The 16,009-nt window shown below is 42.0% G+C and overlaps 1 long non-coding RNA gene across 1 annotated transcript in view; it reads right to left on the reverse strand.

Annotated features, from left to right (window-relative positions):
• The window catches only part of LOC128843919 (uncharacterized), a 193,862-nt gene that overhangs the window by 76,910 nt on the left and 100,943 nt on the right, over window positions 1-16,009 (reverse strand). The window lies entirely within an intron of this gene.

Raw genomic sequence — 16,009 nt, forward strand, 5'->3', positions numbered from 1 at the left:
TTGCTTTGTGAGCAAGTGATTGCATATTCAAATACCCTTCTAATCTACAACTAATGAAATAGTCTTTTGCTCGATGCAGAATTTATTGGGTGGGTTCTATGGCCTGTGTTATGCAGGAGGTCAGACTAAATGACCATGAAGGTCCCTTCTGGCCTTTTAAAAAGCAAAACAAACAAATACACAATAAGACCAACCATCTGTGAATATACAGCATAGGAACAAAACAAAACAAAAAAATCCACCCCCTACTCCCAAAGAAAAACAGGTTTTGGTTTTCTTTTCGAATTACAATACCTTTTAGGGGAGAAAAAGGTCCAAAGTAGGGAGATGGAAGGAGAGGAAAGTCAAAGCTGAACTAGTTTTGTGAATATAAAAGTAACTGGTGAAGATGGGCTCTGCCATTCCTCTTTTTAGTACTTCTGTACTATCACACAAGGAGTTATTTATGAGAAGTTATAAGTAGTTCAGAATCTGAGGAGTGTCTGTATACATTAACTCCCACCTCTGCTTTATTGACAGTTGTTGGCACCTTTGTCTGCAATAATAATTCTGAGGGTCAGTAACATTTTTGTAAAACAATTCAAATTGATGCTGCTAACTGCATTTGCAATTTGACCATAATTTGGTCTTTTTTTTTTTTTTTAAAGACCTCCATTACGTATGCAGTTTGGTTTGAAGGCAGGGCATAGGTGGCTGGAAGCTTGCAAGTATTTTATGTATAATGTGTAAGTGACCATTTGATCACTGGATTACACGCTATTAGTGATGTGAATGTGACCTCTAGCCATCCAGGTTTCAGTGATTCATTGCTCTGCTATGTATTCCTTCACAAAGATGAAGCTAGCTTTTTTACCCAAGAAGAACCTATGAGAAGGAACAGCTATCAACTTCACCCATAAAGCTGATAAAATATTTGCAGGAATACACATAAAATTCTAATTTCAGTCCAAATATCAGCATTGTAACGACCTTCTCCCAGGCCTCACACATTGGGGTGATTTGCTGCAAACTTCCTTTTCATGGCCATTACCATTACATGCACTGCTGCTTGCTTTAGTATAAGCCATTTGCACTCAAGTTGCAGAAGACTGCAATTTCACATTTCACTGCATAGGGAACTGGAGCAGCAGCAGGCTGGACTCAGGGATCTCTATGAGATCATCTTGACAACCAGACATGAGCTAGGAGAGTAGCAGAAGGGCATCAAAGAGGAACATGCTGCTATTCAAAAGGGCTTTTTAACTGCAGGAATTTAGGGACTAAGATGACTCCAGCCTGGTAATGGTAAAACCATGGATTCTGCTTTTTCACTTGAAGTGAAAAATATTGTTGCTTCAAAAAGCTGATCTCATTTTTAACCTTTTTCTACTCAGTTCTAATAAGAGATTATCTAAACAACATGATGATACAGCATGGCTCTGTACGGCATTAAATGTTTCATAGCAGGTGACAGACTGACGGTTCGTGTATTGAGTTAGCTGGAAGGTCAGGGGATCATTTCTCTTAGTCATAATGTAAATGTAAAGAAGAGAATTCGCTAGTGCTTAGGGAGTGGATGAGAAGAAGGGGGGGAAAGGAAGGAGTAATTGAGGTCATATCCACTGAGCTCAGAGACATTTCAAGAAGACATATTGATACCAGTGAGCCACAGGCAGCCAGAGTTAGAGGAGGGGGCAAGTGATAAGGTAAAACCCACATAGCCTTTTTAAACTGTACTAGCAGAACAAGAAAAGTAATTACATATTGTCTCAGCAAACATCCACGGCACCACCTGGCGTATTATCAGAGAAATCCCAGGCAGGGATTTTAACATTAACCTTGACAAACACTGTTGAGATACTTGCGCTCTACATCACACAACTTTCAGTCAAGACTTCACCCTTCAAGCACTACTCAGAGTGCAAACACTCCATGTGAAGCAACTAGAGAAAGAACCAGCTCAGAGAGCCAAGAGCAGCATGGCAGTGAGGCTCCAGGAGGAGGAGAAGACCGACCCTGTTTTACAGAGAGTGCTAGAGCTAATATCCCTTGCAGTACATAGCAGTCCTAAAGCCAGTGACGTTCTCCCCCTATGCAGAGGAATCCTTGGATTGTGTAGATCCCCTTTACTGTTTGATCCGCCACCCCACCTCCCAGATCCTAGCACAGGGATCATGGCAAGGACACCTCTATGTCTTGCTGATCACCAGCTGTGGAATGGCCCTTGCATTATCTGTCCCTTTCTGATGTCCCCTCAAAGGCGACTGCACAGATATATCCTCCAGCAAGCATATGACTGTCTCCTACATTGTATGCTTCCCAGATCTATTCAGAACTGCATTTGCTGCTTTGGACAAACTGTTTTGGTTCCTGTTTGTTCTGTAACACTTCCACAATATCTTTCTGAAGGTGTTTTCTCGCTCCAGTATTACATCTTACCTCCAAATAAACTTCCCCTATTCCCAGGCTGCCTGCTCTTTGTTCTACCCCAATGACCAAGCTTTTGCATGTTGACACTCCCATCTGATAAATTAACCTGAATCCTGCTCACTGTCTGCAGAATTCCCCTTTATCTTTATTCTGCTCTCTATTAAATATATATTATTGATAGATGAAAGTTGACCTGTCACAACTTGCTCACAGTCACTCAACAAATGTGTGGCAGGGCAGGAAGGGAATCCAGTATTCCTGTGCTGTGACTACTATATAGCACTTCCTTTGCAAACCACTAATGATGCTATCAGGATGTTCATCACAGAACACTACTGTGGCTTTTGCCATGGACCTCTGTAACATCACATGCCATACCACGTGATGATGCTGGGAGTACTCTGAGCTTAACTGGGGGATACTTTGATATATATCACTGCATTCTAGTGGGGAGATTGACCTGCTCATACAAACCCATTCCCTTCCTGGCTGTAGATGAGCTATTGAAGATACAGCTTGTGGAGCATCTCCCTTTGTTTATCAGGTAAAAGGCTAAGACTTCTGGAGTTGAAGAGTCTGAATTCAAATCCCTTTGATGTTATAAAGTAATTATTAATTATAGTATCAATTAGGGTGTTCCAAATCATAAGTTACTTCATTGCACAGGTCATAACATCTAAGGTGCCAAACATCAGTAGACAAATTTTACTTGACACATCGCAGGGTTGTAAAAAACATCCCCTGAGGTTTTTCTCCCAGATGCTGGGAGACCCTGGCACGCTCACGTATTTACACTGGGTGGCTCATGCACAGGCCCCAGTTTCTTACTTTTTGCAAGGGGGATTTTTTGCCTTCTTAAGTTCCTTCTGAACGGGGGATCAAAAGGAAAGTTAAATGCCCCACCACACCCAAGAATAATGTCTTCCCAGGGCCCCTCAAAAGGAAAAAAGCCAACAGTATAACCTCTGTGTAGTGGTTTTCATTGAGTTTTTCTGGCAGGACTGCTGAATCAGGCTCACTCTGGCAGGCTTACCCTGGGAGGGTCAGGGTGGAAATCTCCTGGATAGGAGGCCCCTCTTTAGCATCAGGAGTTGCTTCAACAGTTTCCCAGTCAAGGTGATCTCTCCTCACAGCTGACTGCAGTTTCCTCCTATTAGAAGGCCTTCTCCCTATCATACATGATTGACAAGGCAGGAGGGCGAGGGCGAGGGCCAGGGCCAGGCCCAGGGCCTCTCTGGCTCCTTCCTCATCACTGTGGGATATATACACCCTGTCACAAAGGTCTTTAGGTTTCCTCCATTTGCATATGCCATATTTCTGCAGTTTCAGTTCCTTTTACGTATATCAAACACCTTGTGATTCCTATTCTAATGATGTGTGTATGCTGTACAGTTAGAGTTCTCTGTTTCCTATAATATCCCTTCAAGAGTCCAATTTTGGTTGGCACAATATGTGAATCAAGCCCATGACTCTAACAGGGGCTTACGCGACAGGGGTTATCCAGCCACATAAATAAGACCATAGATCAGATCTACTTTTCCCCGCTTTGCCTATGCTGACTCCAAATAATATATGAAAACCGGAATTTTGTTACCCATTTAAAAATACATTGCAGACCTCAAATGTGTTTCTTGATTTACAAAAAGCCTTAAATTTGTTAATAGGATTTTTACAATCAATGGGCCAGATCCTCAGCTGGTATAAACTAATATAGATTTACACTAGCAAGAAGTGCAATGGATTATACTATTTTGCAAGAACTCACATGCACCTTAAGCCCTGTATGATCACTGACTAGCACACGGTCATAAAGTGTTCTGCTTTTCTATATCTGCATTCAAAATTTCTTCATTTTGTATGTTGTTCTGTTTTTATACATGTCTGTTATATCCACATCCTAGAAATCTCTTCTGACAAAATACCTGAACAATGTGTTCTGGGTAAAGCATAGTTCACTGTTTAGATCAGACTTCTGTATATATATTTTACCTACATAGAGCCCACTGACTATTTATCACATTTTTTTTAATTGGAACATTTAAGAAAGACATTGACAGTATTAAAATAATGTTTTCTTTAGTAGAGAGAAGGAGAATGTTCTGGGCATATGTGTACACAAACTTGCACATGCACCATATCTCAGCACAATTTGGGACAGGCCTGAACATCATTAACTTACCATGATCACTTTTCTGTTTGTAATCAGCAGTAAAAAAAAGAAGTGGGCAAACTAACCTGACCTGAATGCCATATTCCCCAAGGGAGAAGCGGAGGAACTGTTTACCCTCAACTGGTTGTAACTAATACAAACAGGAGATCTACATAGGAATTCCTCCTCTTTCCTATTAGTGCCATGTTGTAGGATATGCCTACACTGTAGCACCCCCTGCTGGGGTAATATGGTGCTACACATACTCCCTGCCTCAATTTCCTTTCTCAGGAAGTTAATAATTCCACATCTGGCAATCTTGAGGCTTGATTCAATAATACCTTCTTTAGGTTTTTTTTTTTTTTTTAATTACAAAGCCTCCCACAAAAGGGGCCACAACAGAGTCACAAATAATCAAGAGTACTTCTGGCTTTCAGGGCTGCTCTGAAACTTGTCTTCTAAGTTCCATTCCCAGGACGCTGAGGATACTTGCTCAGTCTGTCCTCGTGGCAGAAGCCCCAGTGCTCCTCCTGCAGCTGGGTAATTCGAACAATTATTATCCCCGTTCTTATCAGGAGTCCCCAGCTCTCCTCCTGGAGTTAGGCAGCAATTTATCTCCCTGAGCTGGCCCCACTTTATCCTCAGAAGGTTTGGCAGCCTTCTCCTGCTGGTGTTCACTCCCTGCTAAGTCAGGGCCCTGCAGGAGCCTTCTTACGCCTTCCAGTGACTGCAGGCATCTGTGCTGTGAAGGAGGTGGCAACATTTATGCTGGCCCCTTCTCCCAGCTCATTTTTTATTGGCTGGGTGAGAAGGGAGCTCTGCCTTACCCTCTCTGCAAGACTCCTGGTCCCAAGCCCTTAAAGATACAGTAACAGGATTCCTCCTAAATCCTGCTTCTTCCCAGGACCCTTTATCCTCTCTTCCCAGGTCTCCTCATGCTGTTTATATTTGAACATCCCAAACTTTTAAAGAACCATGCCACGTGACAGGGAGGACTGAGCAGTAGGCTGTACTTCCCTTATGGGGCGGACTACCCCATCACAATCGATCCCTTTTACCTATCTCCTCCTTGTGCTGGGTATAATCTGATGGTGGTATTTCCTGACTAGGAGGATATCATTTCATGATTTAAAAAATTACATAGAGTGAATGTAGTAAGTGCCAAAGGTGCTTGACTGACAGTCTTAGAGCCTCTGGGCTCTATTGGCCCAGAGAACAGGTACTGCATGTGCAGCAATGATGTAAACCTTTTCACAATGAGTAAAATTCACCCCGGCACAGACGACCAGCAGGAGACCTATATGCCACATAATTACTCAATATAATGTGACTTAGGCGGCTGCTTTGTGCAGGGCCTCTGCCCAGAGGTGAATTTCATTCATTACACTAGTCGATATGCATCAACTCTGACCACATCTAGAGGTCAGTCAGTCTCCATGTACAGCACCTTGCTCTAGCCTTTTCTGATGAGACTACTCACAAGGGAATTTTGGTTGGAACATATATTGAGCAAGCCAGACAATTCTACAGCTCTCTTCCTGAAGATGCACACAAAGTCCTTCTCCATCACACAAAAATAAGGCTTGAATAGAAGTCTCAGTTGCTATTTTCAAGGGTTGTTTTTTTAACTATGTTTTCCACTTCATGAGAAGCCTGTGCCAGAAGTACCCTGTTGTGAGTAATAGAATAATTCAAATAGTGGCCCTTCAATTTGATACCCTTTATGTATATGTTGGTGAACGAGGTGGATCAAATGTTTGCAAGAAGTGGATATTTTGGCAGAATTCTTAGGCCTGAAAGCTAACAATAGTACCTTATTATGTGTCTAGTAGATAGTATATTGCAAGTGTTTGAACGCCTTTTTACATTTGGATGATTGAAGTTCACAATAAGAAAGCACAAATTCTAAGAGACTAGGGAGGTATTTGAAATGAAACTGCCATTTTTTAAAGTATAGTGCCTGTTCCCTACCCTGAAATTTTATTCAAGTTACCATACTGAAAACCAAAGAGAGTGAAATATTGGAAAAGGAGATGTTATAGAAAGAATAAAAAGAGAATTTTCCTGATGGATTCCTTAATCATGTACAAGTCACTGGTGAACAATAAAATACAGTGAAGATTGCTTCAGAAATTAGGTCTTGACCTGAGATGTTGAAAAATAGTTCAAAGCAAATTGAAAACATAAATGGATTCATGTTTTTTCCAAACTATGTTTCAGAATAATGAAGACAAAGTCTGCGTGTCACACCAAAGCCTAACATTAAAATTAATGTTACCCACCTTTTAAAAAAAATTGATAAATTGCTCTGCATTTAGAGTGTTCTATGTAATTTATTGTAATGCCACAGGAGAATATAGCACACGCAAAAAAACCCTTGCAGTTTAAATGATGTTCAGGTCACCATGACACATGCCAGCCGAATCAAAGAAATACAGAGCTAAGACTGACATTCTGTGTTTAAGATGTTGCAATGTCTGTTATGTCTGGGTCTCCTGGGATGAACTTAACTGAACAGAGTATTAGACCTGGGACCTGATTCTAATTGCTCTTACACCATTTTTACATCACTGTAACTCCACTGAGCTAAATTCTTTCCTCACTTACACTGGTATGAATCTAGAGTCGCTGTCTTGACATTAGTGGAGTAATTCCAGATTTACACTGGCCTAAATGAGAACAGAATTTGACTCACTGACTTCAGTGGAGTTATACCTGATTTATGCTGGTGTACCCAAGACCAGAATTAGGCCCATAATAATCTCTTGCCTGTCATCTTGCTGGATCACAAAACAAGTTTTCTGCTGTCTGGGCATAGCTAATGTATTGAACAAAATGTTGATGAAAGCATTCTATACATTTGAGATGGAGCTTCTAAAGATGTTATGTTTAAGTGAAATTATCATTTGTGAATGGTGACAGATTAACTGCTATGGAGACTCAGGGCAAAGTCAAATTTAACTGCATAACAAATACAACCAGGGAGCAGCACCAGCCCTCGCTGGCTAAGCCCCTGTTGTATTAATTTAGATGGACTATAGAGGCTCTAAGAGGTCAACAAAACCCAGTCACTGTCTAACATTAAACAGTTTTAAACAAGGTTTGGAGTTTCATACCCGGAGACCTCAGCCTGCTTAGTATCCGGGCAAACACACCATTAAAAATCCTTTTTAACTTTGTATGAAAGATAGAGACAAGAAGGAAAAACAGCTAAATCATTTGAAATGGCAAGTTTTAAATAAGGCTTTCATTTTAACAACATCCCTTCTTCCTTTTCCATTTAGCTGCAGAGTGTTCTTAAAAGGAAAACAAATCCGTTTTTGACAGTCTCTGAAGTGATGTGTACATTGCAATTAGACACCTGGGCTGGCCTGTGCCAGCTGACTCGGGCTAAGGGGCTGTTTAATCGTGATGTAAATGATTGGACTCCAGCCCAAGCTCTTGGATCTCCCACCTCACAGAGTGCCAGAGCCTGGGCTCCAGCCCAAGCCTGAAAGTCTACATTGCAATGAAACAGCCCCTTAGCCTGAGCCCTGTGAGCCTGAGTCAACTGGCCTGGGCCAGCCAGGTTTTTTGTAATTGCAGTGTAGACATGCCCTCAGATGGTATTAAAGATGGTGGTAACTGTCCTTTTAAGGAAAAGTCAAGATGGGCTGGAGCTGTCATTGCCGTTGCTGTTAAAATCTGATCTTGTTTCCTGGAAGACAAAACAAGACAAACCCTCTCAAAAGGGGAGAAAAAAAGAACAGCAGAGACAGAAAAAGAAGCTTCTGTCACTTGCAACCTCATCACTGGAGAAACACAGGCACAGCACATGGTTTTTCTAGCCACTCTGAGACCTGGCAAAAATGGACTAGCATCAGGCTCTTTAAGGTTTTGCTTTTAGCTGCCCCTCTGGTCACTGGCTTTCTGCAGTGTTGCTAAATATGCAGTCTTGGCTGGATAAGCCAAACTCTTATTAAACAGAAGTAAAAAAGAGAGAGAGAGAGAGATGGGAAAGAAAAAGTAAGGCAGAGAAGAAAAAGGAGACATCAGGGGGGGAGGGAGGGAGCGAAAGACTACGGGTAGGTTTGCAGTTTCGACTATGGGGGTGTAAATTGCAGCGTGCACCACAATGCTCCCCTCTGTAGACACTGAGGGCGTGAACTTAAAGGTCCCTAGTTCGCATTAATGTAGTCATCTTCAAACAGGTGGCTTGGGGGAATTCAAATGGAGCTGCTGGCATCATCTGGCTCCCCCTCTGTGGCCTGGCCAGGACATCTCTCAGGATTAGGACAAAGACAGTCCAGGGTCCCAGGAGATGGCAAGGGTGTCAGCCATAATGGTGAAGATTGCTACAGTTGCCAATTTTTCTTCCCAATGTCTCTTTAAGGACCCCCAAAAGAGAGTGAGGGATGGAATAGCCTCATGCCTTCATTATTTTGTTCACCAGTTAAGCCTTTCCAACACACCAATTTTGGGTCACTGATTTCTGGTTCCACACTTTTCTTGTTTACTAAGCATGATCTTCACACACTCCTTGAGTTTTATCTGTAAGCCTTTTAGTTTGGACTCAGTCTGTCTCCCTTTTGCAACTTCTCATCAATATTTATTATTATAGGATATTGTGACATTTCATGAACTTATACTCACTTTTTACGGTTGTAGGCCCAATTATCACAACACCCCGATCTGAAATACAGTTTATTGTGTGCTAGTTTGCTGCATTTTTACACCCATAGTTGGTTTCAGAAAAGTGGGAATTAGAGATCACTGAGAATTATCATAATAAACTGCATCATTCCCAAAGGATTTGATCACTGGTCTCTAAAAGTGGACTGCCATTATAGTACATTACTTTACCTAGCAATGCAATAGCTGACTCCTGGGTGTATATCAGAAGTAGGCTGGCATTTAAATACTTGACCCCCCCCATCACTCTGCAGCTGCCTCAGCTCCCAGCAACTTTTTACATCAATCATGAAAATAGTCTCCTAAAAAAGCGATCAGTCATTGTCAGAGTGACACCACAGCAATGTGAAACCTGTATTAGCTGACATTTCTTAGACTAGTACTTTATGGACATTTCTTATTGTGCAAGGGACGTAGAGGGCCAGGCTGGGTGGTCAAATTATCCGACTATCCTCTAAACATTCACTTTTCCAGAAATGTCTTCAATAATATTTTAAATCAATATAAAGCTAAACCATTTTGAACTGCAGTAAAAAGTCCCATAAACACAAGCTACTGCATCTGTGAAACAGCCTATTTTCAAAGTTGAATATCCTGGAGGTTTAAAAATTGCTTTAGAAAAAGCAGAATAGATCATATTAGTCAGGGATTTGCCACACTTCCTGGGTTGTAACCAGTTTAAAAATAAGAAAAGTAAAGTGGCTTACCAGAGTGTGCTTTGGATACAGTATTATCTGGTAGACCCTAAAGTGACACCAACCAACCAAATGACAAAGGTCAATGATATTCATTGACATACTCAATTGTGCTACAGGATGTCCTGTCCTTTGCTCTAAAACTATGTAATCTCTTGCTAACTCTTTAAAAAACAAACCAAAGAATCCAGCTCTAAATTACTCTAAATCAGGGGTTTGTGTAATGTTTCCCACAGTGTGGGCCACATTTTAATACAGAAATTGTCTCATGGGTACCTTCCCATCCCTGACTGCTGGAACTACCTCCCTTTCCTGATTAGTCACACCCTCTTAAAATCTTGCCCCTCCATTAACTTTTGCAACGTTGTTCTCACCCTCCCACACACATACTCTTACACACACTTTTCTGCCACTGGGTACTACTCTTAATCTTCTCTTGCATGCAAATGCTTGGTTCTCCTCTCTTGGCTCTCTTGGATATACTGCTAAGATGCCTCATTCCCTTCTCTTTTCTCCTCCTGGACATTCCTATCTGGTTGGTACCTCTCAGCTCCAGTCACACCGGTGGCCCTGATCCCTGCAATACTTCCTGTTCCCTCTCTTCCCACTTTATGTATAGCAGGAACCATTATATAGCAATAACCCTTAGTCAATGTAACTAGGTTGGTTCCGGCACTGTATGTCTAGAAGCTTCTACATTTCAGGAGTCCGATCCCAGAGGCCCATAGAAGCAACAGGAAATAAAAAAGGCAACCAGCCAGCTTTCTGAGGACCAATATCAAGAGTTTCAGCATCCACAGATCCGAGCTCTAAATAGCTTAAGTGAGCGGTGCCGTGGGTTCTTTCTTAAATAACAACATTGCCATATTATAGCACCAGAAAGATTTGCTGTATAGATTTTTATATTTAAGTATTTTTAAATATTATAGATCCACAGGGACCCATCTGAGCTATTTGTTTATACACATATCAAGCTATAAATCTAACAAAACTTTCTTAGATTTATGGTTGTTAAAAATGTGAGTGACTCAGGATTTTGCTTAGGCGACAAAAGCTCACAGATTCTAAATTGAAAAGCATAATGACTACTGCCAGCATTCTTCATTGAAACTTTTTCGATGTAGCTAAGAATCATATTTGCCCTCTATTAAGAATTAATCAAATGCTGAAATTCTCAAGATGAGGCTCTAGCAGCAGGCAAGGCAACCTTATATGGACAAAGGTAGTTATACCCCTAAAGTGACAGAGATGAATCTTTGTTTAAAATATTAATTTTAAAAGGCCCAGTAGCATCACACAGTGTAGTAGATTCACACTGACTCAGCACATATTTTAACAGATTTATCCTGACACTAACACATGGCAAAAAGACAGGGATAACATAAAGAAAGGTATTTTAAAAAATAAAGATGACTGATTTTTAATAGTGCCAAAAATCTTTAAATTCACAAACTGCTGCCCTTTCTCCCTCACCTTGCTGAGTTCACAAAACCACTCTATACAAATTTTCCAGCATCTGGTTAATAATAATAATACTAAAAGAAATCTAAGGGGACTAATGTTTGTTCTGCCAGCTCTTCATGGATAGTTTTGTGGCATCTACAAATAATGAATGATTAGAGAACAAACATGAAAAATAATTAAGTTTAAGGCATAAACAGGGGCACTTAATGCTGGAGAGGTGCCCAGAATAGTTGTTTTGAAATCCCTGTTTTTTCCTGATAAATAGGTTACAAAATCGTAAAACAAAGCCAGCAAACAAATTATAAGGATTTATCTCTTATGTGTCATTCCCTTTTGCATGCTTTACTCTGGCCCGTTACTTTTACATTGTTGCGTAGGTTCAGTAGTGTATGGTTTGTTTTTTATGGCGCAACAACAGTTGCAAATGAGTTTTATAAGCCTGATTTATATCTCCTCTAAAACCCACAGAATAAAGTCATATCAGCCTCAACGGTGGCAAGTTAGATTGGAGGCTAGTGTAGATATTTTCTACAACATTTGAATTGGATGGGGAAGGGGTGTCACTGAATTATGACACCCTAGGAATAGAGATGTTCCCCAGAGTTCAGAAAGTCTCTGCTCATATTTTTTACCACTTTGGACCAGAGAAACAGAAAGCAGAACAGAAATTAGACTTCGTTTATTCAGCTCCCTGGCTGAGATCTAGTGCATGGTATCTAACTTTAGTTGATTAAAGTCTAATTTCAAAAGGTATTAACTTTTGAATCTGGAACATGGTTATGGATCAGTGACTCTGGCAAGCTCAGTATAGCAGGACATATACTTTCATTAAAAAAAAAAAAGGAAATCTACGGCTTTTTCCCTTTCAGAGATAGACATAATGCAGAACCTGATCTCTAGGAAGGTTTGTCAATGGAAATAAGGGTATTGTTCTAACAAAAGGTTCTTGGGAGGGGGCTATGAGCTTCTTATGGCTTGCTGTAGGTTTTCCACTGCTGCAGACCAGAGAAGGTCCTTGGGAATGAAAGCAATATCCATTGGTATCTTCCTCACACTCCACACCCACCTCTCACCCAGTCCTCTTCTCAGACAAGGCATCCAAACTGCCTTCACTCTGCCCCCGCAAGAAAGCCCTGGAAAATATAACCAGACAAACACACTACCTGATCTATCCTTAACAAACAGTTATAGTTTAATCGGTCACCTAAAAAAACTAGAATGCCTTAAATTTGAGTGTACTGTGCTTGGGTTATGAACCTCTTTTACTGTCACATATAGTACACTTATGTACTCCTGACTGAACAAATAGCACATTGAAGAAAATCATTGTCTACTCATCATTGAGGGCTGGATCACGCAAAGTGTGGCATTCATTCATACATGCTGTATGATTCCATGTGGCAGCCTAGTATGCAAAGGCTGTGAAACAAAGAGCTAGAGAGTCTCCATATAGAAACCTCATTTGGCCTGATCATGCTGTTAGAGTGAACAGGAGCCGCTAACAGGGAGTTTCGAGAGGGAGTTCTCCAGATGAAGGAGGATTAAATATAGGACCCTTGGGGTAAATGGCTGTCTGTAGGACCGTGTGCTGTGGCGGGCAGTTGGAAGCTGTGAGCTTCTAAACGAGGTTTGAAATCTAGAAGCCTTTGTTCATTGGCTGAGCCTTAGTCAGGGGGCAGGGCTATCAGGAAGGCCATGGCTTTATAAAGCTGTGAGCAAGCGACCAGGGAGCTTTGTGAACAGGGACTGCTAACAGGGAGTTTCGAGAGGGACTTTGGAAGGGGAGTGGGAAGGGGGCGAGGTACACATGCCATTCTTTAAAACTTTTCAACTAAACTATAATCAAAACTTCTTGATTTAAACAAAAACCCTATCTTTAACGTAGGTAGCTGTAGGAGAGAATGCAGGCAGAAGCCCAGCAGCAGAGTGGGGGCTATCCTGTTTATTGCGCTCAGCGTAGCATATATGATTACCTGCCTTGTGGGCGGGTGGCGTATGTGTGCATTTGGTGCAAGGAGCTCCTGGCCGTCAGAGACCACATACGGGCTTTGGAGGACAGGGTGGTGGAACTGAAGGAGCTAAGGGAGGCAGAGAGGTATGTTGATGAGGCTTTCCAGGACACTGTAGATTTGTCCCACATCCAGTCAGACAGTCCCTGCACTGTTAAGGAGGATGAAAGGCTCAGGGAAGGAAAGCAGTCAAAGGGAGCAGAGGGAAGCCAGATGATGTTGGGGTATCCTCTCGCACTGAGGTTACCTCTCCGGGGGAGGGAACTCCAGTCATTAGGAAAAGGCAGGTGTTAGTAATGGGAGATTCGATCATTAGAAACATAGATAGCTGGGTTTGTGATGACCGGGAGAACCGTATGGTGACTTGCCTGCCTGGTGCGAAGGTTGCGGATCTCCTGAGGCATCTAGATAGACTTATATGTAGTGCTGGGGAGGAGCCAGTGGTCGTGGTACATGTAGGTACTAATGACATAGGGAAGAGTAGGAGAGACGTCCTGGAGGGCAAATTTAAGCTGCTAGGAAAGAGACTGAAATCCAGAACCTCTATGGTGGCATTCTCAGACATGCTCCCAGTTCTACGCACAGGGCCAGGTAGGCAGGCAGAGCTTCAGAGTCTCAATGCGCGGATGAGACGATGGTGTAGAGAAGAGAGGTTTAGATTTATTAGGAACTGGGGAAACTTTTGGGATAGGGGAGCCTATACAGGAAGGATGGGCTCCACCTAAACCAAAGTGGATCCAGACTGCTGGCACTTAACATTAAAAAGGTTGCAGAGCAGTTTTTAAACTAAGAGATGGGGGAAAGCCGATTGCTGCAGAGGAACACGTGGATCAGACAGAGACTTCTCTTAGAGGAGAATCTATTGATAGAGATTCTCTAGGTTCTAGTCAGGAGGAGAAGATGGAAGAGGATACAGTATGGGCCAGATCAGATAAGAAACATTCACATAAAAAAGAATCTGACACATCAGAAAAGGGCAGACAAATGAACAGTGACAAGTTTTTCAAGTGCTTGTCCACAAATGCCAGAAGTCTAAATAATAAGATGGGTGAACTAGAGTGCCTCATGTTAAAGGAGGCTATTGATATAATAGGCATCACAGAAACCTGGTGGAGTGGGAACAATCAATGGGACACAATCATTCCAGGGTACAAAATATATCGGAAGGACAGAACAGGTTGTATGTGTGTGTGTGTGTGTCGGGGGAGTGGCACTATATGTGAAAGAAAATGTAGAATCAAATGAAGTAAAAATTTTAAATGAATCCACAAGTTCCATAGAATCTCTATGGATAGTAATTCCATGCTCTAATAAGAATATAACAGTAGGGATCTATTATTGACCACCTGACCAGGACAGTGATAGTTACGATGAAATGCTAAGGGAGATTAGAGAGGCTATCAAAATAAAGAACTCAATAATAGTGGGGGATTTCAATTATCCCCATATTGACTGGGTACATGTCACCTCAGGACAAAATGCAGAGACAAAATTTCTCAATACAGTAACTCCTCACTTAAAGTCGTCCCACTTAACGTTGTTACGTTGCTGATCAATTAGGGAACATACTCATTTAAAGTTGTGCAATGCCCACTCGTACATTGTTTGGCTGCCTGCTTTCTCCACAGCTGGCAGCCTCCCTACGCCCTCCCTCCCCTGCCTCCCGAACACGGCAAGCCAGCTGATTGCCCTGGGCAGGAGGGAGGGGGGAGGAGCGAGGACTCGGCGCGCAGGCTCCCCCTCCCTCCCTTGCCTCCCAAACGCGGCAATCAGCTGGCTTGCGGCATTTAGAAGAGAGGGGAGAGAGGGGGGAGGAGCCAGGACACAGCATGCAAAGTAAAGGGGGAGGAGGTGGAGGGGAGAAGAGGTGGGTCAAGGGTAGGGGCTTGCGGGAAGGGGTGGAGTGGGTGGGCTGAGGGTTGAGCCCACCCGCCCTTGGTGTTTACAGAGTGGGGGAAGCTGCCCTGGAACCTAACCTCCCCTATTTACATTAATTCTTATGGGGAAATTGGTTTCGCTTAACATCGTTTTACTTAAAGTTGCATTTTTCAGGAACATAACTACTACGTTAAGTGAGGAGTTACTGTACATTAAAATGACTGCTTCTTGAAGCAGCTGGTACAGGAACCCACAAGGGGAGAGGCAATTCCCGATTTAGACCTGAGTGGAGCACAAAATCTTGTCCAAGAGGTAACTATAACAGGAGCGCTTGGAAATAGTGACCATAATATAACAACATTTAACATTCCTGTGGTGGGAAGAAAACCTCAGCAGCCCAACACTGTGGCATTTAATTTCAGAAAGGGGAACTATGCAAAAATGAGGAGGTTAGTTAAACAGAAATTAAAAGGTGCAGTGACTAGAGTGAAATCCCTGCAAGCTGCATGGACACTATTCAAAGACACCATAATAGAGGCCCAACTTAAATGTATACTCCACATTAAAAAGCACAGTAAAAGAACTAAAAAAGAGCCACTGTGGCTTAACAACCATGTAAAAGAAGCAGTGAAAGATAAAAAGGCATCTTTTAAAAAGTGGAAGTCAAATCCTAGTGAGGTAAATAGAAAGGAGCATAAACACTGCCAAATTAAGTGTAAAAGTGTAATAAGAAA

Source organism: Malaclemys terrapin, chromosome 10 (assembly GCF_027887155.1).
Source record: "Malaclemys terrapin pileata isolate rMalTer1 chromosome 10, rMalTer1.hap1, whole genome shotgun sequence".
NCBI classification, from domain to species: domain Eukaryota; kingdom Metazoa; phylum Chordata; order Testudines; family Emydidae; genus Malaclemys; species Malaclemys terrapin.